Source organism: Apteryx mantelli, chromosome Z (genome assembly GCF_036417845.1).
Source record: "Apteryx mantelli isolate bAptMan1 chromosome Z, bAptMan1.hap1, whole genome shotgun sequence".
Taxonomy (NCBI): domain Eukaryota; kingdom Metazoa; phylum Chordata; class Aves; order Apterygiformes; family Apterygidae; genus Apteryx; species Apteryx mantelli.
The window spans coordinates 16,153,160-16,180,669 of NC_090020.1; the positions used below are offsets into that span (position 1 = coordinate 16,153,160).

At 40.7% G+C, this 27,510-nt stretch overlaps 1 protein-coding gene and 1 long non-coding RNA gene across 2 annotated transcripts in view; one reads left to right on the forward strand and one right to left on the reverse strand.

Annotated features, from left to right (window-relative positions):
* Positions 1 to 27,510, forward strand: part of LOC106485131 (paralemmin-1) — a 127,589-nt gene that overhangs the window by 19,184 nt on the left and 80,895 nt on the right. The gene's annotated exons all lie outside the window — the stretch shown is intronic.
* Positions 9,003 to 25,709, reverse strand: LOC136995378 (uncharacterized). Its single transcript, XR_010886951.1, has 2 exons — positions 25,490 to 25,709; positions 9,003 to 9,909 (listed from the first exon to the last, which is right to left on the reverse strand). It is a non-coding gene; the product is annotated as an uncharacterized lncRNA (long non-coding RNA).

Genomic DNA, 27,510 nt, shown 5'->3' on the forward strand with positions numbered 1-27,510 from the left:
GCTACTGTCTTCACCTTTGATTGTAAACTGATACAAAAGAATTGTAGAAAGGCTGTGGACAGCTGAAAAACAAAACCATATAGATCTGAGTGGAGTTAAATTTTAATTTACTTTCAGTCATTTACTTGGCAACTCTAGTGCTTTAAACTTATCAGCCTGTTTTCTGATGACAATGTACTACTGACTCAGCTCAGGTTGGTAGCAAAGGTGTTATTCATTTAGAAAATAAGCTGGCATCTGATGGAAATGATCTGACTTTACTATTTGATGGACACCAAAGTGCCCAGCTGGAACTGTGGAATCATAATGTTACCACCACTTGGTGGAGCAAAAAATATGACAGAGTCTATGGTACAATACAAGAAGAGTGTTCATTCTTGCTGATTAGCAAGAAACTCCCATGTAGTCACATAACTCTATACGTGAGGTTTTAAGAAAAATAGACGTTGTGAAATCTGCTATAAAATCACAAGAATTGGCCAAACAGAGCTAGTCACCATGTTATTTGCTGTTTTGCCTGTGCATAGTCCACAGTGACATTCAAGTCTAGTAGTAGCAGGTTTTCAGAGCATGAGATCTGCTTCTAGCAAGGCAAGTTTTACTTAAATATGAGAAATTTGCACTTTGAGACCCACACTGAGAACAGATGCAAAGTTTAGACAGATGGCCTGCAGCTACACTTTGCATAAGCTTTCTTTCATGATCACCATCCTTTAACATAACCTTTGCAGAACACCGTAATTGAATTGTAGCAGTGATGGAGGATACATATGTGCAAACATTACTGTGTGTTTCCTCACAGAAATCTGATAGTCAATATAACCAAATCTTACATTCTGTTTTCTCATCTGAGGCTTCTTGATATTACTGTAGTACAAATGGCAGTGCCCAGTATTGATATCCTTCATTATTGCCTTAAAATAATTCAAAAGTTTCTCACAAAACTCACTTCTATTGCCCACCAAATAAATGATGACAATAATTCTGATTTTAAAAATAAACAGTGTGCTGTTAAGCTGACACATGTGTACTCCGCTCCTTGCTCTAATCTATCATCTTGTAACAGGTTGAATGCATTCTTCCTTTCCTTCTCAAAATACTGATTTAGCGTAACTAAATATAACTTGTCTTCAAATATGACTTGGAAAACAACTGGTTTGTCCAAGGTTCCATAACACATTTTTTGCTAGGCTATGGAAGGACATACGAGCAATATAGAAGCACAGGAGAAATAATAGTTTCCTGCAACAAATTAGATAGCTTTGTGTATGCACAGAGGTAACCCAGGTTAATGAATACTTTTCTCATGCTGTTCATGGAGAATTTTCTCTTTCCTAATTGAGCACAGATTCTCCTTCTCCATGAGAAGCCACCTCACCTTCAGCTCTTCTGTAATCAAAGAGTATTTTGAATGGTGAGCTAAATGGCACAGGAAGGTTTTCTAACTTTGCAGCCATGACAACACTGCATGACACGTGTGCATTCAAAAAGGGAGATGGAGTTCGTGGGACTGAGTGTAATGCTTTCTTATATCCTGTAGAAAAATACACCCCTTGTATCTAAAATCAGAATAAGATATCTGTGTAAATTGCTTTGAAGTCTGCAGGGCCCGTTTCATCTTAGGGCATTTAATAGGGTTCTGGGAAAGTGCAGCATGCTTTGTACAAGAAATTGTAGTGGAAACTATAGATTCAGAATAACTGCTGTTGTCTGAAGTGCCTTGCCAACAGTAACCAGAAATTTTAAGTGTTCTCTGGGCACTGCTGTAATATCAAATAATGAAATGTGAAGACTGAGTTGACTTTCAAACATGCTATGTCTCAGAGCAGTTCAATCAAATACGGTGCATTCCACTTTCTGTAGGACTAGATGAGTGCTGCAATCCATGCTACATTGGCAGTGCAGAGAGATAGACATAAATTGTGGTATTTTGGTTTATCCAAGATAAATGGAGGTGAGGTGGTACAGCAGAAGAGCACAGATCAGAATTTACCTGAATAATCAAAAGTTACAGAGACTAAGACACCTTTGCTTTGGCAACATATTACTCCAGCAAGTCAAGGAGGTATTATTTGACACTTTTAATTAGCATTGCCATCCTCAGTGTTCTCCTTCCTCACTATAGGTGGGTATAACTAAGTGTTGCAAGGCAAGCTTCCCAGCATTTGGGCATCTTTGGGCAATAAGAGAAACTCACCCTCTTGCACATGCATTTCTACCCAGATCTACAGCTTTCTGTTCCTATTGAAAACAGTGGGCACCAGGCTTAAATCTCCATTGGGAATGGGGACTCTGTGTGCTTAAATGTTAGAGAGCTCCTATTAATTATCTGCCACAGGGAAGCGAGGTGACTGTCTGCTCATCTATCTTAGGATACTCAAGGGGCAGCCTAAAAAAGTCTTTAGCAACACTTTGCCTATTCTTCAAGTTGGCTACTGGCCAAGAGCCAGAGTGGGCTTCCCACTTCAATAAAAACACTCACAGCGCTGGTCTGAGAGCTTGCCTAATGCAAATTGACTTTTGTCTAAAAACTCATGCCATCAGCAACCATTTCTAGCCACCCATTAGCAAATATTAGTATTTACTGTCTTTCCTAGCATGGCATTTCCACAATTATCAAATATCTCTGGCAGATTATGAGTGCTGGGCACAGAGGTGTTGTGGAGCAGAACCTTACGAGCTGTTGCGATGGCATGTGGTTACAGCATGCTGTCCCCATGCCATGTGCTGGGAGCCAGTGCCCAAAAGGTTTTTCAGTCGTGCCTGCAGCTCTGCTGGGTGTACAACATACAGCTGAGTGAATTTGACTGTTTGGGGTTGCTTCTTTTCATGTTGATCCAATTAAGTCACTGCCATTCATAGCTGGCTGACTGAATTTTAGAAGCCACGACAAGAAAATCTTTAATAGGAATACTCAAACAGCCAAGTGATCTATCAAGAAATGGAGAAGGAGGATGTTTCTGTGTGGAAAAATATATAGTAGGCAGGATTTTCTAACTGGGTGGAAAAAATTAATGCTATTTGTCCTTTCTAGGAACTTATGGAAAAGTGAGTAAATTATTCTTTGCAACTCTTTTTATTATTTTTCACAGCTTTGAGAAAGGGCTATATGATTTATGTGTGTTCTTGAACTAAAATATGTGGCCTGGTGATTAGACATGGTAAGAGGGCAGGAACATTCTCTCACTCCACAGGTTTTCAAAGATGTCCTTTCGAAAAAGAAAGGAAAAAACAGACATTATCTAAAAAGTAAGATTTCATCTTTCATTTGAGTCAGTTTAAATATTTTGTTTTACAAAAAAATTTCGTATTTCTAACTGCTATTTGATTAAACATTCTGACAACATGAAATACAAAGATGACTTGCAGAACAGCTTAAATGTAAAAATTTTAAACTTAATTCCTACAGTGACCCCCGCTTGAGCCATAAAGCATTGTGATTAATAGCTCTTCATTGCCTGTCCCTGATACAAGATGGCCACATAGCTAATTTCCGTGCTGTGCAAGTACAATGTGGTGAAACAGACAATTTGCTTTCAGGGCTGCATGTCACCCACAGGCCTGTTTGTTTTGCAGGTCTACTTTACTGTATCTCTCCAAGAGGCACACAGAAAGTAAAACAGACGGTAAAAGTAGAGGAATATATGTTAACTGAGATCCATGAGAAAGTGACTAGCCAAGCATGATTGTTCGGTAGAGCACAGAAGGGCAGAAATATCCAATATTTTGTATGTTGGTGACATTGTGGGTTGGAACTTTTGTCCCCTTCTGATGCAGTTTTGCTCTCCTGTTAGACAGGGACTAACTGTTGGTAAGAATGCGTATTAGGCAGTATAGAAAATCCAGTCTTTTATGAAGCTCAGTGCATAATGAAAGTAAAATTTGGTAGACTAGACTGGAACTAAGATATAAGAAAAGTTGGTTGTTTTAAATCTGCAGTGTTCATTAACAATAGCAAACATTATTTTATGTTATCTGTGGGACTGAAATATGAAATATACTTAGAAGATCTCATATTTATTTTAGCTAGTCAGTTTTTGTGCTGAGTATGCTTAAAGTACCTCTTCTGCTAAGGCTATTGAAGCATTAGAGAGTATGTTTTCTTATAAACATCATTTCAGATTATGGTCATTGGCTTGTTTCAGAAGGAAACCAGCTTCTGCAAGGAACATCATTAAGTAAAACCTGTTAGGTGATCTGCTGTTATTTTCTCATCGTGACATGGGTTAACTGAATATACTGTCCAAACACTAAAAAGTGATAGTGAAGAAGGAAAAATTACAGGGCCATACAATCTTCCTGTGTCATACAGACTCACAGGAAATGCATACCATGAACAGTAGCACAAACATATACTGTGTAGGAGACTAATATTTCTTAAATACTAATTACGGTTCATATATTGTATGCTCAAGCTGCATTATAAAAGAGTTCATTTTTTTAAAAGTTAATTAGAAAAACATAGTACAGGCTTTTAAGATCTTTGCAGCTAGACTAAAATGGAGAAAATGCTTATACAAAAGTGTTAGGACCAATGTTGTTCTTGACTGAGGTAAATAAACACTGAATAAAGACCTGCATAGGATCATTATTTTCAAGAACACCTTGTGTGTTAAAAACAGAAGTCATGTTATGCAAATGCAGCTTAAGTGTTTAGTAGTGTTACCAGACATCTGCTCCAGGCCCAGCTACAGCAGCTGAGGAGGTCATAACACCCAGGTGCTGGCCCACCCTTGGTTAGAGGTCGCTGCTTCCACAACATAACTAGTGGAGCAAAAACCCATTGTTACCTCTGTTTAAACTCACATGGATGACTTTAATCAGAAGCATTGATGCAGAGCATTGATATGATGTGTTATGCTGGCTCTGCTATAAGGGAAGTTGCTTCTGGCAAAAAGGCAGTAACAAGCAGATGGACAGTGGTAATGTCCTAGAGCAGAGCAGTCCTTTGGAAAGCAGATATGTCTTCATCTCCACTGAGACATAGGTCCTACACGCCCATTGCTTTGGGAGGTGAAACTTGAGGTCCGCAGGCGTTTGAGTCTCATGAAAAGTATATCTGGCATGTTCTGCATTTTTGAATTAATAGTTTTGAAAATTTCTATCAAATTTTATTTTGAAGAAGCTGGGTTTTGTTTTGTTTTGTTTTTTGCAGATAACATTTGTTCACACATAAAAATTTAGAGTGGTAAAACAGGCATGACATGCTTGATAACTATAAAAGGAAATAATATTTTCTTTCATTGCTCTGGGAATGCTATCTGTTTCTCTGTGTAGAAAATGGAGTTGGAAGCATTGCTGGAAAGAGATGTGTGCATCAACCATTCCTCTTCATGAGTACCTTCAGCCAGCATAAATTGCAGACCACCCCAACAAGAAAACTTACCAACAGAAGTTGGGGTAGACAGATTCAAGAGTTAGGTTGATTATGAGCATCTGGAAAATGGGGAAGATAGTGTTCCACAGCCTTGTCGTTGAATTGCTGGAATTCATTTGCAGAGCTGAACCAGTGGAGGAAGCTTGATATAGCTGATAAAAAAGTACCCTTCCTCTGCATTAGCTTCACTGTTTTGTTGCTGTTTTTAAGAAAGGAACTCAGGTTGAGTAGCAAAAAGAGGTTTGGGGTTATCACTATTTATAAGAAAATGTGTTTCACGCACAGATAGAGAGCATGTGTTTATAGTCACCTCCGTATCCACAGATATCTTCACACAGCATTCCCGCAAAAACTGTAGTTGTTTCTGTCAGCTTACATGGCAGTTCAAGCCCTTTTGCTTCCACATGCCTGGCACTAACCCTGCTATCTATATTGTCCAAACATTCCCCTCATGCTGAACCTTCCAGCCCCATAAAAATTAAATTCCTTGCCACAGAGAAATTAAGTTAAAGAGATCTCACTAGACATTTCCCTTTGTGAAACAACTGAAAATAAGTGCTTTTGGTGGTTCTGCAATCAATTAACTTAGTTTAAAAATTCTATGTGGATGCAAGACTCCAAGCCTGTCTCCAGTAGAAACCACAGGTTCTACCTGCATAATTTTGCTATCATATGATGTACTGCACACACAGCAATAGCAGTCTGAAAAGCACAGAGGAAAAAGCCTTAGAGTTCATCTTTTAAATATGTAAATTGTTAGCATAAGAGTAATTTTTTCCTGTGGAAGAAAAACCAGACATTTCTCCAACAAGCTTAGCAGGGCTTAGAGATAAGTATCATGGGTTTGGAAACTATCAGAGGGCAATCATCCATCTTTAGTGACATGAACTCCCCTTGGCACTGAAAAGCTTTGAGTTAGGTTTGGGTTTTGTGATGCCTTTACAGTACTTGCCCATGTGAGATTCTGAAGTCACGTCTCCTTCCAAGCTCTCCCAGCAGAGATGGCAATCATTCAACTGTATGAAGGAAAACCCTGGTTGACCTTAATGTGGGGAATGAATGTTCCTCAGAATAAACAGTTTGCAAATGAGACTGCTAATAGTGAAATCTCAAAAGCTCTTGCATAACTTGAGAAGGAGGAAGTTGGTGCTTTTGACTTTTCCCAGCTTTGAGTCTTCTGGGAGGAATGCAACAAAGGAGCTGTTGACATCTGCACTCAGAGTGGCTTGTGATATATTCCTGGTGGGAAAAAAATTACATTCTTGAGTTTCATAGCTGCACTTTTCTTTTTTTTTTTCAGCTGTTGGACTTTGTCCTATTTGAACCCAGTTAGCAAGACAACTATATCACATCAGGAATAGTTCTAAAGAGCTCCTTAAAGAAGTGACTTCAGGGAATTCTCCTGACACAGCAGTGTAAAATTTTCTGCTGCTTCTGTTACAGTAGCAACAATATTTGTGTCTCACATATAGTTCCTCTTCAGTAAATACTATTTTTTTTTCATTTGTTGCTTCAGACAGTGATACACATGCACTGGGAGCTTGCTTTTAGGCTTTGTGTCACTGCAATTTATAGAACATAGCCCTGCGTAGAACAGCACGTAAACAGCTATCTCAGTGAAGCCAGAGTGACTTATACAAATGCACAAGAACATCTTTAAGTGGGGTAGACAAACAGCAGGGTACTTATTATTAAAAGCTTTATAGCAGATAATCACCACATCTTTTCCCAGTGAATTCTGATTATAATTATAGGAAGGAGGAAGCAACAAATACAGGCACTGACATCAACGTGTGGGCCAGGAAAAGACAGAGAGGGACGAAGACGGAATTGGTGTGCAGTGTGCGGGAGACTCATGCGATTATTCATTCAGGTGGGAAGGGAAGAAGGAGGAGATGAAAAAAGTAGAGAGACAGGCTTTGACATAGTGAATTTAAGAAAACTGCAGGAGGACTTGGTTCAAGCCCCACCAAAGTCAGGGGGAAGCTTTCCATTTGCCCAGTTAGTTTTGCAGCAGGCCCTAATAGCCTTAACTCTGCTTCCAAATCCTCATCTGAAATGTTTCTGGACAGCCCTTGAAGTCAGTATCCTGGCTATTCTTCCCCCTCAGGAGCCTGTGGATGACTTGGAAGTAAAGTAGCTGTCTACCTACCATCTCCTACATAACAGCCTGTCTCAGAACTACCAAGGTTGTGGGCAGTTGATAGGCTTTTTATTATCATTCTTATGGACAGGGTGATTTAGACTGTTGTACCATCCCAATGGTAAAAAAAGCGTGACTGCATTCTCATTTTCCCTAATGCCTTACCTTCTGAGGAAATACAGTACAGCTGTAAACCAGCTGTGTTTCATTTACACTCAGAAACAGAACTCTTTGTCTGCTTCAACTGTTATTTACCTCCCTTTTCTTTCACCCTTCCTTCTTCTTTTCCCCCTATGGTTGGCTCTTTATAAGAAAAGTAGTTGCTGAAAGATGGGTTCACACTTTGAAACATGTCATTCACTTAGACTTAATATCTACACTGAGAACATTAAATGTAAGGCGTCTTTCCCTGTTTGTCATATGAAGTGAAGAATTAGCCCTGGTGAGGGAGTATGAAAGAGTGGTGTGATTGCTACCCAGCTTGGAATTTCATTGGAAAGAATGGATTCCTCCCAGCACTTTAAGCAGTTGGTGGAGACCCTGATCTCTTGACATACTCAAGCAAGTTTTCTGGTCTGCCACAACAACTCCACAGACTTAACATTTAAAATGACTTCCTCCAGCCATCTAGAGATGCTATGTTGATCATTCAAGAGACATGTCCCAAGCCTAACATCTCCAGGGTATCCCAGTATTGATACAAAACAATAAAATAATTCAAGTTCTCTATTTTATCCCCAAGTAAAGGACAAATCTGAGTCAGACAACAGGCACCTTTTTAAAGGCAAAATACTGCAATAAAAATATAGAGCCTGATTCTTCAAATATTACTGAACATGTTTGCTGTGACAAACTCCATAAACTCCATTGGTTGCAGGCTGCTTCACTGACTTTGGTCCAGAATAATTTTAACCAGATTCAAATGTGATCTTTGCCTACAAAAACTGCAGTGTTTGATGCAAGTACTAGCATAGCAGGAGCAGTTAGACTATTTCTAATGCATGACTCGAAAGAAGATAGTCACATTTTAGTTTCATTTATTCCCCCTCCCATAATCCATTGCACAGAGAGCTGCATCCATCTAACAGATAGCAGAATTCATTCATTTCTTAAATGGTTTTTCAAATTCAACTTCACGGCAGCAAATCCTGAAAGAGATTCAGTGCAGCTGAAGTTCTTGGGATGCAGCTGTAACAAACAGTGAAGTGACATATTATGCAGTGTTTCAGGTTACTTTTCTTCTAACCTGTGCAGTTTTGGCAGAGATGGAAGAGCTGTTGCAGGCTGCCAAGGGGCTGCTGTTGAGTGTTCTTCCAAGGGCTGTGGTCATTTTTTGTGGCCTAAGAAATGCTACGCTGACAGTGATATTTTGGATGCTAGTGCCATCCAGTGGCCCATTAAGCATGACATAGTTTACTTCACTGCCCCAAGGGAACACAGATGCTTTGCGTTTTCAGACAGAGTAGGCCCATACTCTAAATATAAAATCAAAAAGTTGAAAGCCTTTAATTTTAGAGAAGTCCCACTTTTTATTTTGATTTAACCATTATAACCATTATAAGCCCATTTGCAAAATGTGATTTGGGCTCTGGCTGTATTTAGTTCCAGTTCAGTACTCTTTGAATAAAAGTAGGTACTCTGAAGTCAGCATGATTGGCTTATGTTGCAGATTATTAGTCATTTCTCTCAGCACTTAAAGCAGATAAAACTAGGAAGTAATTCTACCTATATAGAAAGGAACTGATACAATTTTTGTCTCTTGGAAAAAAGCTGATACCACAGTGTGTTAGAGATGGAGAGTAATGATGTAATTTAGCAAAAGGTCTTTTCTGGTAGGTTCTATACCAGGAACACATACATGTGTGTTCAGATGCCAGAAACAAATGAGGCAAAGTTTGTTTGGACAACTGATACAGCCAGAAAAAAACAGAGAAGAACTTATTAAAGTAAAGTAGAAGGAAGAAGTAAACTTCAAGCTACAGATGAGCTATTGCTCTGAGTTATGTAACTCAATTAGACAGATACCAAAAAGAAATTTCAGTGTAAGTAAAGGAGATATGGTGTGGGCCACTGGGAAAGTCGGAAAGTTCTGTGACGTTTGCCATATGTTGGTCATTTGTTCATTCTCTCGTCTTACATGCTCATCTTCTGGGGAATGTGTGTTTTTCCATGGGAATTTTACATCTGTTGACAAGTTTCCTGAGTGTAGGGTGTTGTTTGAAGACTAGAAGGAGGAGTAGGTTCAGGAAAAAGAGTTTTTTGAGGTGTGATCTGTAGAATAGATGTTTGTAATCAAGTTATGTTTGCCAGTCTTTTTCTGTCTGTACAGGTTTTGCCCTAAAAAGTGATTTTGTATCCTCCATCATTCAGTTTCCGTAACTTGAAGGACCTGGAACACAGAAGACATAAGACAAAATAGGAATCTATTTTGCTGATGAGACTGGGACCAGAATTTTTTCATAGTGGAAATTTTGAATCAGTCTTTGAGATTGCTACTTATAATTCCAGCTCACAAAATTCCTTCCAGAAGGCATTTGAGCTGTATGATGTGTAGGTTATCCAGCTCTCACTGTAGCTAGTTGTAGGAAATTGAACAGTGATCTTCCAGTAACACACAGGCCTTAGGCATACACCCTGTCAATGGGCTTAAACTGCAGATAAACACAGTCTGAGTTTCCCCTCATCCTTTGGTTGCCTTACACAAATGGAATAAATTATTGGTAACAAACAGAAAACATGCATTGCACAGACCTTTGCCCTCCAGTGGCTTGGATGTGGTGATACTTGTGACTTTAATATAAATAGACTGATTCACTGTTCATGTCCCTGCCTAAAAGACAGCATATTTATCAAAACATATTTTCAGTTCTCAGAATAATGCTAAAAATAGCAGAGGTGTTAAACCAACTGCAGGAAGCAGACTCTATGGATGATCATTTTATATTGCAGCCTAGTTAACTACATTAGCTCCTAAAGAAGAAGAGTTTGGGGAGGGACTCAGAAGAAATTATGCTTGTTGCTTTTATGCATCTATTATATTTGTTAAGGATGAAACACAGTCTTATCTGCAAGAAAGGAACAGTGAGGTGTTGTGCAGTCCCAAAAGCAGACCAGAAAAGAAATCATGAGTCCAAGAATCATAATATCCTTCCTGGTTCCCCATTTGGGAGCTCAGAAGTCTCTGCTGCCTCCACTTGGGAGCTCAAATTCTCTGCACCTTTGCTACCACTGGGTACTTCCCTCCAGCCACACTGCTGTGTGATGTTCATGGTGCATGCCCCCAATACACTGGTGGCTGTTCTTACCCTGTGCAACTTCCCAAGGCATGAACATCTTGTGCAAAAAAATGAAGAGACCCCCCTCAGGCCCTTCTCCTTACCTGCATTGCCATGACAGCCTGGCAGAGCGTGATCTGGAGTTAAATGACAAGTTATGCTATGGGGTGTACTCCTGCTCCAGTGAAGTGACAGCGGGTTCAATTGTTAGTAGTGATTGCAGCAGAATAATCTGCCGTAATTCAAGTCTGAAAGACTGAAACAAAGGAGCCCATGATAACAAAGTGATGCATTGCTCTGTTCTGGATTCCTCCCTGACTTTCTGCCAGTTCCTGAAGAAAAGGAGTAGAATATTATGGGGAGGAAACCATATCTTTCTGTGGGTGGCAACCCAGATTCTGTTGTGTTCCAACTGCCCACAGCTCTTGTGCATAGTTGATATTGTCAAATGATTGACTATGTGCTTTGGAGAGTTGTGCTAAGTAATTATCTTTATTTTGCAAGCAAGAACCATAAGAACCATGTTTAATATGTTCTGAAGGAAAAGATCATATAATGGAGCATGTGTGATTGTGTAACAGAGTTTGGATGCAAAGAAATTTTTTAGGCAAACTCTTTCTCTTTTCATTAGTGTTGCTTTGCTGTCTAAATGGCTAGCAGCTGGAAGAGTGCTGTGTGGTTGGACTGATGGCTATCACAGTACAGAACAGAACTGATTTTGAGCCTGAAGGCATCCTTTGGAAAAGCATGGGTTTCCTAATCTTCATTTAAAAATCATCCTTGTACAACGTATACCTCACATGCTGTTGTTCTTGAGGGGGGCAGGGAGGATCTTTCAACAAAAGTGCTCTCTTCCAGAGAAGTCAAGACTGCTTTTGAGTGCTTTTGCTCACAAAGGTGAGCAGGAAGAGGTTTATTTAAGTCACTACTTTTTTTCCAGAGCAGAAGAACAAGCCAGGTTTTGTGTAGAAACGTGTTGACATTGCTTCTCAAAAAGGAGCTTCTAGATATTGTGATGCTTACAGCTCTGAGAGCACCTGGCAAAAGTAGATTCAAAACTCTTCCTACCCTCTACAGGCCATCTTTTGGGATAATGTGAGTAGATAGTCTAAATTACAAAATGTGTTTTGCCCTAAGTAATGCTAGTCAGTGGAATTTAATGATTTAAGTTGGATTTTCACTAGCAAAAGCCAGACGAAATGAAGAACGGTTGTGTTTAGTGTTTTTCTGGAGGGATGGAAAGGGGTTAAGTCTTCTTCTTCCTGCCGGACCTGTACTGAGGAGGTACGCACACCTGCCTGTAGTGGAATCCGGCAATTTGCCACTTCAGACATAAATATTACAAAAGAGTTTGCAATATTACTGATTGCTACTCACATTCCTCGTTCCCCATCCATTCTCAGGGGAGTCCATGTGATTGTTGTACCTGGCTGCCAGCAAAAGGGAGACACAGGACTCCCTTTCCCAATTCCTTCCTGACCAAATCCTGTAGATTTGGTTTTCAGGGGCTGTGGAGAGCACAGATGAATTGATCAATAGCACCTCACTTTCTGGCTCTGTTGTTCATCCAGCAGAACAAGATGCTCTGCAGGGAACTTTGTCTTCAGTTGTCTTCTTGCTGGAGCACCTCTGTAAATTGGGCTAAGGTTAGTCCCTGTCTGAATGGAGGAATATCTAGGAAACTCCCCCCATCTTAGGAACTGAAGCTTGTGTTTCGGTAGCATCATGACATCACTCATGTCATGATCAAATTCCAGTGGACACTGCACATTCTGTCAAGCAAAACTCAGCTTTCTGTAACAGCTTGGTGCTGTGCCCTCTTTTCTTACTTTTGTGTTAGGTAGCTAGTCTTACAGCTTGTCATTTTTAAGTAGTTGCTGTGACAGTAGTTTACAGATGAGGAAAATATATTATTCCTGGGAGCTTGTTTTTTTTTCCTTTTTTTCTTTTTTTTTGATTTTTCAGTCAAGCTGACCCTTGTCACAAGTGGATCCCAGATGGTTTCAGTGGGACAGTAGGCAGATGCTTGCCAGATCGGTGATGTAGTCTGTAAAGTTTATTCTCATTTACTGGAAGAGCATGTGTTGCAGATGTGCAAACAGTGACCTCATTCTGTTCACATTCAAGACAATGGGAGAGGAGCAAAGTCATTAGAAAATGCCAGTGATGAGATACTTGAAGTACTACTGTTTTTTGGGGTTGTTTTTTTAAGTTATGTTATTATTTAGGTATTAATAGGGTGGCAGACTGGCGTCCTTCAGCAATAAAGATCAGCATATAAATAAGCCAGAAATCCTGAGCAGGTCTTTGTGGAAAATTAGTTCCCCCTGCCTTTCTGAGCAACCACCTCAGGAATCTTTGCCCTGACAGTTAGAAAACATCTTGATTTCATCAGTAGCACTGAACTGAGCTTCTATAGCACAGCCAAATATGGTTAGGGTTTAATGACAAAACACTATGTGATCTTCCCTGAGCTTTTGCAAAACTTACATATTGAAACGACAGCAGGAAAAGAGAGGGCACATTCTGGTTGTATCTTCCTGGAGGAACACAATGGTTTGTCTCTGCAAGATACCAGTGCAAGGATCTGGTCACAAAGCTGCTTGGCCAGAATTTGAGAAAGTGGTGGTTTTCAGAAAATGCTAGGTTTTGATCCATTTGCGTTCCAGATTTTGGAAGCTGTTTAGTTTGTACAGAACTCTTGCATGTAGCAATTAGGACTGGCTATGATATTGTTGCCGTAACACATAACAGCCCCAGGCAGGAACTAGTACCTCTTTATGTCAAATTTTGTGCAAATATAGAACAGAAAGACTGTCTTTGAATCAAGGGGTTGACAGACTAACTGAAGTCTTTGGCAGGGAAGCAGTGGGAAGCCAAATCAAGATAGTGTAGGTAGTGTCATATCTGCAGTTCGAGATTCAAACAGGCCATCAAAAAAACCAAGAGTGATGGGCAGGAGTGAATGAGGATGAAGGTAGTTTTGTCCTTTTAAATAATCTCACACACAGTGAATATTGAAGCACTCTTACACTGTGTCTAGAACACAAGTCTTGTTTGCCGAACTCCATATGAGCAAAAATAACCTGACCTTACTGATGCTTCTAATACCTCCACTCACTTAAACTTGCTCCCCATCCTGTGGGGAGTTGCAGCTAGGTGTGATTCTGCCTGAGCTAGGGGAGCTGGTTGTTTTACGCAGTGCAGAAGCTCCTGTCTATGGAAGCTAATGCAGGGCTAATGCTCCACTAACACTGAGACCTGAGCGAAAAGACCTCCACTGGGTTCCTTGTTTCTAAGGGATAACTGAATTACATGTCATTCAAGTACTAAAGTGCAGGGAGTTGGAATCCAGAAGAAGAACTCTGGTCTTTTTTATCTCCTCTGCTATATCTGGAAGTAAATTCCCAACAGGCTTCCCAGAATATCCTGTCATCCCTAGGAAAGTTTTGGATGTATCTTTTGTTTGTGGACAAAGGCTTTTAGTTCCAAGTCCCCTCCTGCAAGGACCCTCTTCTCTACGAAGTAGTGTGAGTTTGTTCTGTGCAGAACTGTTCCTCAGCCTGTAGCTGTTTACTATTCAGGCTCTGCAATGATCCAGATTTTCAGGTAATGACACAGCTATCAACCTTTAATTAGCTTCATATAGAAGATGTAAATAGTTCAGTGTAGAGCCAAGATTTTCCTGAAAATATGGAGAGATGAAAAACATTAGGTGGATTTCAGCAAAGCTGGCTTTAGCTTAGTTTGAAACAAACAAAAGTGTGAGTTATTATTCCCACCTCACTTAGCCAACTGACCCTTCTCAGGTAAGTGTGGAGTTGTCATGGTCCCTCTATTCCTCTTTTTCCCTACTCTGCAACTGAAAAAAAGAGAGGGGAGAACATGAGCCCTGTATCAATATAATACAGTGTCTCTGAGGAGGTTTGCCAGAAGCAGTGTCAAGAAATCAGATGCTTCTGCTCTGTGGGCTGGAAGAGTCAGCTCTGCTAACAGTGCATTGCCTCAGAAGCTGTGGAGTGACCTGGCCACCAAGGGCTCAAAAAGCCTTACTGTGCTCAAGTGAGTTAAATAACTAGCAAAATGATGTCATGTGCCTTCATGCTCACTGACATGTTAAATCTCTGTCCTCACTCCTAGGCTGTCTCATTTTTCTGACCACTTGTCACTTCAAAATGCCTTTGAACAGGTAGAGAAACTATGTTAGTTGGTGGCTGATTTGATTCCTTGCACAGGCCAGGAGATGGGGACCTCAGAGTCTGAAGTTGTACTCAAATGACATAATAGCCAATACTATTTAATATAGTCTGCTCTGCAGTCAGTGTTTGTCACAGCATGCTATATTTCCAATCCCATTCAAAAGTAATTTATAATATAAAGTGTCTCTTTGTCCTCCAAACTCTTTAACACAAAGGCTGTCTCTCAAACAAGGGTTTTTAATGCAGAAACTAGTTCTATGGAGGCTCCATTTTGACTGAGCTTTGGGGAAGAAACATATTATCACAATGTTACTAAATGCAGAGAGCATGCAAACTAACTGATTTATACTGTCAAAGGGGAAAGAGTGGTGGTTTATTTAATCTAGCACAGGCATGGAGCAAATATCATGTTGAACTCGGGTTTACTAGGTGACCTTATATTAGAATGCCAGAAGTGGGTGAGTAAATTTATGTGATGCCTTCCATCACTCTTGGCCAACATCATTCAATATTTTTGACCTTTTGAGCATGTTTCTTAAGGTCTTTTTGTTTGAAATATCAGAGATCTTTGTTTTGTATATCTTTCAGACCACAGAAAGGCTGCAGGGACAGGAGATGAAGTAGGCTCCTTAGAATTTGTGTTATCACTTAAATTATGCAGACAATTTAGGAGACTAGACCATTTACTTTTACCTTTTCCTGCAGGAGATCAGAGTGTGTAAATCATCTAAAAATATAATGATCTGTCCACAGGCTCTATTTATCCACCTTTATCCAAGGGCTGAATTTGAACAGCAATGTAAAATCTCTTTCTGTAAGAAGGAAAGAGAAGAGAAAGACATATTTCAGGTAGAGCTGAACAAAAAACAGATCCCTGACCAGAGACTCCTAGAGGAACATGCAGAGCAAAAGGCTGAAGACAACCACAGAAGATTATTATTAATGGATTTTATTAATGTTGCCTAAATCCCTGGTTGTGGCTAAGGTGCCTAGCTTAAAGCAATCAAGCCTCAAGGAAGGATGGTAAAACTCCCTGGGGAACTGCAGAGAGGAAGCTGCCCAGCAGTGAGGAAGCTCAGTTATGCAGGGTAGTGTGTCCTCTAAGTCAGGATGGAGTAACTATCTGAAGGAGAAAGACTATGACTTCTGGGAGGGGACACATCTATAGTTGTGTTCTCTCCCTGCATCAGCTTCTCAGGAAAAAAGAATTGCTGCAGAGGTGCTTTTTCATGTGAACAGAAGAACAATACTGGTAGAAATGCTCCATGGAAGGGGGGAGAGAAGCCGTTTTGAGAGCTGAGGTTATAAAATAATGCAACCTGGGCAGAAGGGGGAAGCTTCATAGCACAGAGAACCACAGGAGACACAGGTGGAGGTGGCTGAGTTGCACATCAGTGGTTCAACTGTACTTGCGTGGCAGTCTTCTTGGGGTTCAAAAGTACAGTTCACATTGCCCTGACTGGAGGAGACAGGCAGGAAGAGGTGGAAATCAGCCCACATCCTTAACGTTACAATGACAAGAGCCTCTTCTGGTGGCTGCATTTTTCACCACGCTGTTTGCCATTTAATAAGCTGTTCAAGTGGCTCACAGTTTTTAAACCAGGCAGGTATGTCAGCTAAGTATGAAATCTGCCCAAACTCTGAAGTTTTTCTTGCTTCACCCCCTGCCTCTCAGAACACCTGTGCACACAGACCTGCACAAAACACACAGCAGTCAAATCCATCCCTGAGATGAGGTTGAAGCTGTGAATTCTGAAATACATCTCACAGCAAAGATGCAAATCACAGAGAAATCCAGACAGTTTTCTGAACAGGGCAACCTTCAACAGTGTGGAAGAAACTTTCCCATTTATAAACTCATCCAGGCATTTTAGCCACCTTGCTGTGATAATGGCAAAATAGCTGCACAGAGTTGTTCCCTTGGTGTGTCGCCACTTGCTAGGAGGTCCATTTCTTCACACAATTCAAAGTGTTAGGAGTGAAATGCTGTTTGAGATTAATACCAAGCAATAAGTTATGTAAACAAAATGATATTTTCATAATGAAGTGCTTCCCTGAGCAGGTATTTAATTTGAATAAACAGCAATTCTGGAGTCAAGCATCAAAGCAGTTAGATCCAAACTGTGTTTCCTTATTGTATTTCCCTGGGTCTTTCCCATCAGTGCAGCAGACAGTTACTGTGCATTCATCTGCTTCCTGGTATTTCTGTGACCTGAAGCCCCTATGATCTACAGCCTCTGCTGATCTCAGTGTTGGGTGCCCAGCCTTGAGGACATGCAGCTAACCAGTGACGGAAAAGACATGCAGGCACATGCTGCAGACTTCACTTGCTTTCCAGGCCTTCTTATTTACACTGCATACTGTTGGGAAGCTGCTATGCAGACTGTTCAAGTTGCTAGGACCAGTGTAGTCTCTGCTTTTGACGATGCAGGAAGATGGCTGGCAGATGAATTTCTTCTGCAATCCTCAGCTCAATGTCCCAGTGGTTCCTTTCCTATTCACAAACAAAATGTTGGGAAGCCTGATCTGAAGGAATAATGTAGTGGTAATGACTCCCACGTAGGTTAAGATTCAGTGTTGGAGCATGTGATCCTACACCTGTCAGATTTAATAAGCTTTCCAGATATTAGCTGATTAGAGATCAAGCCAGTTCTTTTATGTGCTGCACAGGCAAGAAGCCAGGACTGAGGCTGGACAGGATTCTTAGTGCACCTAGATTGCACACTGAGCATGATTATTTGCTGAGCAGATAGACACTCGGTCGTGATCACATTGATCACTAAGGATTTCTAGAGCACAGGTCACCCATCTGAGTAACACAATTCCCTTTACGAATTGGAGAGGAGGCAGAAACCTCATGGTGCTGTGGGGATGGCATGTCTAGCAGCTGCTGCATGGGGTTCTTTGGCTCAGCAGAGAGCTTGCCAGCCTACTGAAAAGTAGCACTGATGCCCTCCAAGACCCACATCAGCCCTCGCAAAGTGGAAGTGTGTTGGATCTGCAAGGATGGTTAAAAAAGCAAGAGAAACCCAACACCTTAGAGCCTTTTCAGAGAGAAAGGAAAACAGCCAGAATGATGCTTTGTTGGTAAATTGGAATATGATCTCATTAGCATCACCAGTTTGAAAAGATAATGACAACTGAAAGCCAGCAGGTCTCAGGCTCCCACAGTGAGTCCCTCTGTACTTGTTGGGAATTTTGTCTTGTTCTTTCCCTTGGGCATGAAACAAGGCAATTTTTCCCTTGAGTGCAGAAGTGTAGTCTCAAACCTGCCAGCAACTGCACTTCTGTCAGCAGATACCCAAGTAACAGAGGATGTGAATATCCTTAGCTCACGACTATTGTCAGACAGAAGCTTGAAGAAAGAGTTTTATGCTAATAACTTTATCTCACAAACAGCAAGAGGCATTTTCCAGCAACAGAAAAGCCCTGCATAGAAAAGCTGCTAAGCGCAGCACTGTTGCACTAGGAAATCCAGTGTGCTACACAGGTCAACCCTGAAAGCCTCGCATTTGGTAGGCAAGCTGCCACATTCTCAAGCTAAGAGAGGAAGCCTCCAGTGAAAACATTTTGTTGTGAAGTGCTGAGACTCTGAAATAATTGGCTAATCCAAATGGACTGTAAGGATTAAAACACAAAGCCCAGTTCTATGTATTAATTCCTTCATTTGGGTCTTTTCTACCATTACTTTGAAAATAACAAGCAGAAAGTTGGATAGGATTCAAGTATCAAAATTAGGGCTGGTGTCTTCCCTACAGACTCTGGCCATTATTCCGTGCTGACTGGCAAGACCACTTTGTTCCCTTTCCACAGCAGAAGGTCTAAATTCTTTTTCCCACTTACTTTCTGTCTCTGAGGGAAGTTTTAGTTGCTCGAGGGGGAATATCTATCATAAGTACAATCAAAGTGGCCAAATGAGAAAAACAAATTCTGCTAAAATCACAAGCTTGGTGATTCTGGTCTAAGTTTTCAACAAGCCAAAAAAATTTTTCAAAGATGTTCACCAGGAGCTTGTTTAGGGGAAAATTAGCGTAAAGAATCACAGCTTCACCTTGGATGTCTGAAAATGGATTAAAATCTTTGTGATTTACTTACTTCTTAATGGAAGAGTTACAATTTCTTAATGCTTGTCAAAATGGTACAATCAGCATGTGCTTTGTAGAACATGATCAGCATTGTATAGTTGTTTCCTCACTCCTCTGTTCTCTCCATCTCCATTCAACCTCTTGTCACGATTACAGATGTGCTCTGAGCTATACAACGTGCTGTGTGGCAGCTTGAAGAGATATTTAAGGAGTGTAGGGGGCATAAGAGAAAAAAAAGAGAGGCACGCTTTTTTGTGGAGCTGTGGAAATGTGATTATATTAAGCCAATACCAATCAAATCCTGTCTTTCTCCTTTTCAGCAGCACACAGTGGAATGATGTATATTGAACACCATGGATTTAAAATGGGGCCAATTAGTGGCAACATGGCTGTATAGAGAGTTAATGAACTATTTTTCTACAAATAGTCTGTTCAGCCTAATGAAAAGCCCTTGTGCTATATTTTTATGAAGTAAAACTCTCATCAATATCTGGTTAGCATTTTTTAACAATAATATATTTTTAAAAAATATATAGAAAAAGTAATTGATTAAAAGCAGCTTCTTTCAAAATTTTTTTGGTTTTCTAGAGAAAAGAGAAACTTTACCTAGAAAATGTCCACCTTAGTTTCAGACAGAAACATAATTTGCTAAATGAAGATTTTGCATCTTCCATCCAGTTCAAGTTATAGTAAAGCAAGGTCAATGCCAGCTAGCAGTACAAATGATTCTGGAGGTTAGTTGTAGTAGACATCAAGTAATGAAGTTCAGCTGTCTATCAGTTTATGAGCTGTACTAAGGATTATCCAGAATAATGGATAAATCTTCTCTTTCATGATTTATATTACCACTGAGCACTTTGCTGAGTACTTTCCAGATAAAACTGATACACAAAGAAAGTCCCTGGAAGCCTCAGATGGTCCTGAGCTCCTTTTCATGGTTAGTGTTAAAACTTTGAAGTTTTGGGAGGAACAGTGATGTGGAGTTAATAAGGGGTGGGATTTAAGCAGGTGTTCATATGGTATCTGTTTTCCTCACTGTGGCATTTTCCAGAAAAAAAAGTGGAAGCCTTTAGAAAAGATATTCAAACTGCAATGCACCTGATCATCTTCCTGAGGCTGACACCCTTGATCAAATAGTAAATGGATAAGGAGGAGATTTGGCACTGCTGTAACCAGTGGTCAAAATCATAGCAGCTTCTGTGGATCTCAGCCCATGTTGAGTTTCAGTTCAGATCTGGCAGGAAGGAAGGCAAGTCACCTAAACCTCTTTGTACTTGAAAGACTCCATTATGCTGATGTTCCACTCAAAAGTGCGTGGGGGTTGTGTTAGACCTGAACCACTGCTTCTGGTGATCCGGTAGCATTCAATGAAAAAGAGGATATGGTGGCTAAAATCTTGGTTCCATCAAAATCCATGGGAATATCCCCACGGGATATGTGTGGGGCCATGATTTCCCCCTAAAAATTTTGCCTCACCATCTCAATGAGACATTTTTCAGTTGTGCACCCTTTCAAAAACGCTAATGAGGGAATTTGTCAAAAGGAAATTTCTTCCTGCACTCATCACTTTTCATTAAGAGCTGTTGTTCTGGGAGCTGTGCCATCCTTTTATTTGTTGTTTGAGATGCATGGTGATTTTAATTAAGCAGTCATTGTCTGTGTGCATTGTGGTGGTTGGATTCTGTGGCCAGGGAGCTATAATTGTAAGTGCTCAGGGCAGCTGAAGTTTTTCTTCAGCTATTTATTGGATTGTTCTCTTCACCAGGGAAGATCTTTTCCACTCATGGACCACTGTGCCCTTTACAGTTGCAGACTTGACCCTAAATGCTGGGACATTGGCCGCGGGATAGTGGCAGCAATGAAGTGTTAATATTCAGAAACAGTGAGCAGGTGTGAATCCTGCAGGGCTCTGTGTAGACGAAATCCTCCTTTGGCATCCCACACATGTAGGATGACTAGTATGGTTCTCTTATTTGAAGCGTGGGTTGTGAGGTAGCGCGTGATGATGGCCACTATGGCTGATGGTGCTCAGTCAAGAAGAACCTACCACGGTGCTGTTGTGGGAGGAAGGGGGTGCACTGATAATGTGCACAGGAACAGAGAGCTAAAGTTTTCACTTTATCAAGTCAGCACAGGAGAAGCCCACACTTCAGCATCACACAAGGATAGCTCAACTGTTAGATGTCTGAAATGCTGGAGTCCAGCCTTCAGAGAATGAATAATGTGTTTTCCCCATCCAAGCAAAGATTGTGTTGCTGCATGCAAGTGGCAAAGTCAGCAAGAAAGGGGTTTGCAGACCAGAGACGTTTGCTGCCTTACAAGGAACACTGAGGTCGGTTACAGGGTTACTGTATATCTTTACCTCTTTCAAACCTTCCAGCTCTTGTGCATGAGCAACTTCACGAGCACTCATTGCTACAGAGAAGGGATACAAGGCTGCAGTGAAAGCAAGTGTTTTGCTGGCCTGAAGCCATTGTTATTTTTTCACCCTGAGAGTGCAGCTCTCCAAGTGATTCTCCCCTCCTCTTAGCAGGATCCTGTTCAGTATATGAAAAACAAAATGTTTCCAAAACTTCCAGGTTCTTCAGCTTACTCCCTCACTGTAGTCTGCCTGTATGAAGTAAATCTCTTCTCTGTCCAACAGCAACATGTCAAGACATTTCTTGCATGCTGTGGCAAGCTGTCTAACTAAAGGGAGTCTATCCTTGTGAGAGCAACCTGCAACTTAAATCAGTTTGCCAATTCCATAAGACAGGAGAGGAAGGATACACCTGAGCAGTAACTCTTCAGCTTCTTGTCTTAAGATATGTCATAAGATATGCAGGTATATGGAATATGTATGGAAGACATGCAGCGCTGCAATAGTACCTTGTACATCCTCCTGTCCCTGCCTTCCATGGAGACCCTACACCAGGTACAGTGTGCTCTGCTCAGATATAGGAAGGGTCCGACAAGGTGTGCCAGCAATTTCCCAGAAACTCAGGATATTCAAAGTCCTGAATCTGTGCTTTAGTTAATAAAGCCCCTGCCCAGGAAGACTGTAAGAGTGAAACAGGACGGCCAGTTTCTTGAGTACTACTTAGGAGCACAGAGTGTTCAGTTTCCTTAACTTTATAAGCTGTAATCCAGTGCAGCGAAATTGTTCCTGGCTCATGTTTAAGTGATAAAGCTTAGAGAGGCAAACTTGGATCTCAGGGCATTGAGGAAGAGAGAGCCTTGCAGGAAAGCTTTTCAAAGAGCAAAGCTGACAGCTTACACTATATTTGTTGATGGTGTAATTGCAAACAAAAGTTGGAAATGAACAAGCAAAAGCTCTGATTCTCCTGGGGGCAGGGTAGGAGAGGTGCTATGGGAGGAGCTGTTTCCCGTAATCCGAAAAGCTGTGTAATACCTGCTGCTACCCATAGCAATGAGATTTGGACCACACTCAGCTATGTCAGTGCATATGGCGATCTAGCTTGACAGACTTGGCAGTACGATGGGCCCCACCTTCTTGCACTGGCTGCAAGTAATGAAAGCCGGTGTTGATCATCCGAAAGTAGCAGGCATACTTCCACCAACCTTGAGGCATGTTTTTCCTACTGTACCAGTGTCTCCACTTCAGTTCTTCACCTTCCACTTCTAATGCTGTGATTTCTGTTGTATGCTGTTTACAGCAGCAGATGTTTGGAACTGTATTTCACAAGGCACTCCCAGTACTAGGCTGCATTATTGCAACTTTTGCTGATACCTGCTGTAGTGTTAGTTTCCCACTCTTCAAACACAACAGGAAAATAAAAGAATTGACTAGACGGGAATGAAAAAGGTGGAAACAAGTAAAGAATAAAAAGGGAGAAAATTAACCTCTTCTCTTTATTTATTTTTTTCTTTTCTGTGAAAGTTATCCCTGAGCTGCAAAAGAGGAAACAAATCTACAGATCTGATTTCACTGTTGAGAGCTGATGAAGATGCCACAGCAAAGGCTGTCTTTTAAACTGCCACCTCGAGCAGAATTTCACCTTGTAACAGGGCACTGGTTTCCATGAAGAGTGATTTCTTGGGTTTGTGCTAACTGAAGTTTGAAATCTTTAGCACAATCCAGAAGCTCCTTTTCCCCCAAAGTTCAGAATGTCCCTGAAATGTCAACAGAAGAATGAGATGCCAGAATCTCTTTTGTTCCCTTTACTTGCTGTCCTAAAAATTTGTCAGCTTTACATATGCAGGGAATAATATCTGCCAGCTGTGCAGAATGGGGAAAATAATGCCTTTCTGAAGAAATTCACATGGTTCTTTGAAGATACTTCTCTTTAACTATTTTCTTTACTTTGAAGTAGTATTCCTCTACTACTGCCATTTTTTGTGCATTTGTTTTCCATTAGTATAACAGGCAGAAGCTCTCCCTCTTCCACCTGTTCCTCTTGCTTGTTTGGATGCTTGCTTGGTGTGCAAGATGAAACCCATGAGAAACCTGTTCACTGAAGCAACCAGTAACTCCTTCATTATCTTGCTGCTACTTTCTGCTTGTGTCATTGCTGCAAGCACAAGATCCAGGTTCCTCAGTGGGCTTTTAGTTTATTTTGTTTTCTTTTTGCTTTTCCCACCATGTTCTTCTCAATACCTACACCATAAATCTTATTCTGCCATTAGATGTAGGCTCATATTTTCCCAGTGAGGTCAATGAAGACACACACAACTGAATTGCACTCAATTTCTGTGTTGTTGCATGAAGTGCCAGCTGACCACATCCGAGCTAGCTTTAAACGGAAGAATTCAGGTGCTTCTGACAGGGCAGATATAGCAGAGGTCTTGGCCAAGGATTTATTGCCCCGAGAATTTGCCCAGCTTTAGAGGTCCAAGTTTGTCCATGGGTGGTTACAAGTCTGTGAGCTAACTAATCTCTGTATCACTTCACACACTGTGCAAGCAAATTTTTAAACAGTAAAAATGATTTTGTAATGGAAAATTAAAGTATTTTGTGACTGCAGTGTCAAAGAAAAGCATTTGGGTATAACTTGTTATCTTTCAAGGTCTTATGTTTGCTTTGATTTTTTTGACTGAAACAGTTGGACAAGTATGACACTTAACAGTAAATTATTTTGATCAAGCTAACACAAGAGCAGCTGTCCTGACTCAAACTAAACCTCCAGTACCCTCTCTCTGACATAAATAAATAAAAAAACGGGTGGGGTGAGGAAGAGCATTAAAACAGGACAAAGCTTACCACAGTACCTCTTCATCTGCAAACCGTTTCCAGTTCAGGGGTTTCCCAAACCAAATGTAATTTTGGTTTATTTAGTAACCCTCAAGGGATTCCTTTTTGCTGTGTCCAGTCTGCCTGAGAGCCCCGTAGTCTTCTAGCACCTGTGGCATCCTGAGGCAAGGAGTTCCCTGATGTACCTGCCTTCGAACCGCCCCCTCCTAGTTTCATTCGATGCCGTTTTGCTCTCACGCTGGAAGGGAGTGAGCTAGAGATTCCTCCTCGCTGTCTCCGCGCCAGTCATGATTTTATCGATCTCTGCTTTGTCCTCCCCTCATCTGTCTCTTTTCCAAGGGGAAGGGGTCTTCGCTTACCAATTATCAAACACGTTTGTTTTTCAGCAATGAAAAGGTGACCTCAGCCAGATTTAGTGCTGAGCAGCAGTTACTCCTTTCAGAAATCATGGCTTTCAGAAAAGGAAATAAATTTGTTGCTTACATGTTCCGCTTCTGGCACCCAAATATGAATGCTGGGGTATAAATCTCATTTTTCATTAAACAGATTTCAAGATGTAAATGTTGCCCTTTGACCTGTGGGTTTTGGGGTTTATTTTTGCCATCATTTGGGTCTGTGAGTAAAAATTTAAGTATTGTAACTTTCCCATTTTCCTTAGTATTTTTGGTGGAAAGAGAGGTGTAAAGTTTTAATTTGATTTTCCTATGAACATCCTAAATATTCAGAACATGCTGGGTGTATGCTTCTCTTCCATTTTGGGAAGGAAACTATCCCATGATGAGTATTTGTATTCTTGTTTTAACCTACTATATTTTCAGTAAAACTGTCCTCAGTGCCTATTTTCTCCAGCTCCTTTCAACACAGTTTTTATCATCTCTTTAATTCCTGGAAAAAAAAAAAAAAAGTGGTGTCCACAGAGTAGCTTCAGGGGACTGGATGCGCTTGAGTGTTTAACATCTCAACCTACAGTTTTCGCTACCCTTTCCAAAAGGTGCAGGAACTGTGCAAATTCCAATCTGGTTCGCTAGGGATTTATTTGGATGTCTCCCTGAGCTGCAGTTCATACCTGTTTCTCCCTTGCCTTGCAAGTTTCACTTAGTTTCTCAGGTGAAGTTTTTGGCAAAAGTCACCTGAAGCTGCTGCCGTAAAACCTTATGAAACTGAAAGCCGCGAGCTTTGCGTAATTTTAACGGAAAGCCTTTGCACGAGCCCCATTTACCTTGGCAGGGTGAAACGTGGCTTCGGCAGCGATGAGGCGCCGATAACTGCTGATCAGTCCCTGTTGCAGCTTGACTTTCACAGAAAGGCACGGCCGCGGCTTGGCTTCAAATCATGTCTGTGCCTGAGGAGCTCCAGTTGGGTGGTTAAATGTGCTTCGCTGCAGTCTCTGCTTGCCGGAGGTGCCGCACATATCTGAGTATCTCCACAGTTCCCATCTTCCCTCTAGCAATTTCCCTTATGGTTTGATCTCTGTGCATCCTTGTTTAGAGGGAGAAAGTGGGAGGATACGTTAGGGGGTTGTTTATTGGAGGTGATTAGCGTTAACTGCTGGCTGAAGCAATGGGGGCTGCTTTGTAAAAATAGGACATTACTGTAACTTAAATAAAACTGTCTGGAGTAAAACTGTTTGCTTAAAATGAGCCCTTTATCTTCTTGGCACTAGGAACCTTAGTAAATTAGTAACTTAGGCATACTTAAGAAAAAAGATATAAGCAGATGAACAGAATAATGAGGAACATTTATATGTTTTAATGTGGAAAAGTACTTTAACAAATGCTCAGCTTTAAGCATGTGTTTTACATCCTGGGATTTTCAGTAAATCCTGAACTGGGAACATACTTAGGTGGGGGGCTAATTTCCTATACTGACTGTGTAAAATCCTTGATCTGTTGATTTCAGTGGGATTTTTGTCAATGAATCCAGTCTTTTAACACGTATTTTCAGAACACATATATAAACCACAAATACATGTAATAACAGCTTTTGGTGACTGTGAGAAAGCTAAATTGAATTTGATCTAGTGACCTGAAGGTGAAAAGTTCTGATAGCTAATTACAAATCCTGTGATTCATGCAGTCTTCAAAAGAAAAAATTACTTTTACCATCATGCTCCTCATCCATAGCTGTGGTCCAAAATGAAAGAAGGTAAAGGAGTGCAGTCAAGCTGACTGAAAGCCAGTGAAATGGAAACATGAGCAGCATTCCAATTCAATTCCACAGAAGACCACTAGTTAGTAAGTCGTTGAAGTATTTTAGTGTCTGTTGTATTGTTGCCTACAGGGAAAATACTCTAAGTGCTTTTCCTTGCTTATAAAGAAAAGAAGTTTCCATCTATGTTTTATAATGCTGTCTTGTCACATCCTTTATAAGGTTTGACACAACCAGCCAGAGGATGTACTGTGGCAATTTCTATCATGTGTTTTTGTAAGTGGGTTTTTGTAAGGGGTTGAAAACAAATCTATCTATCTATCTATATATACACACACACACATATGTATGTAGGTCAGGTAACTGTCTAAGTGTAGGTGCCTTATGCTGTCCTATGGAGCATCAGACATGGGGTGTCAATGTCCACATAAATCAAATCCAAACAATCTGTCAGTCTGGACAGCTTGACACAAACAGGAGAGAATTATCCTTAACCTAAAAATGTTGGACCAGTAATGACAACACTTCTAAACTATTTTATTCTCATTTAAAATGGACCAGCTACTTGAGGAAATAGCAGAGAAGAGGATCTAAGCTCTTTGCTCTCCAAAGATACACCAGTAATATTGCAGAGTCAAAAAATGGCAAGAGAGAGCCTTGAAGAATGTTGTTTTTTTCTAACTCCTGAACCATCCAATATCCTGTTCCATTCAAAAATGCAAAGAGAGAAAGGAGATTGGAGGAGTGGTGGGAGGAAAGGCAGGAGGAATGTTCCACCAGCTATCAGTTCTATGTAAGGAGTGATTTTTAAAGATGCACACATAAATTTTGTATGGCTATCTCTGTACAAACATACAAATTATCTTCTGCATGCACAGAGCAGTGAGATGGCAAGTTTTCAGCTGAATGCAGACACCATTTGTGACATTTAGTTTTCCAAAAAGCCATTTTTCCTATCCAAAAGCTACTTGCAACGTATTTTTGATCAGATGTAATATACTTACGAATGCCAGACAGCTCTATGTGTAGATCAGATATACACATACAACCTGTGTGTAAATGTACGCAGTGTATTACAGAATTGCTTGGCAT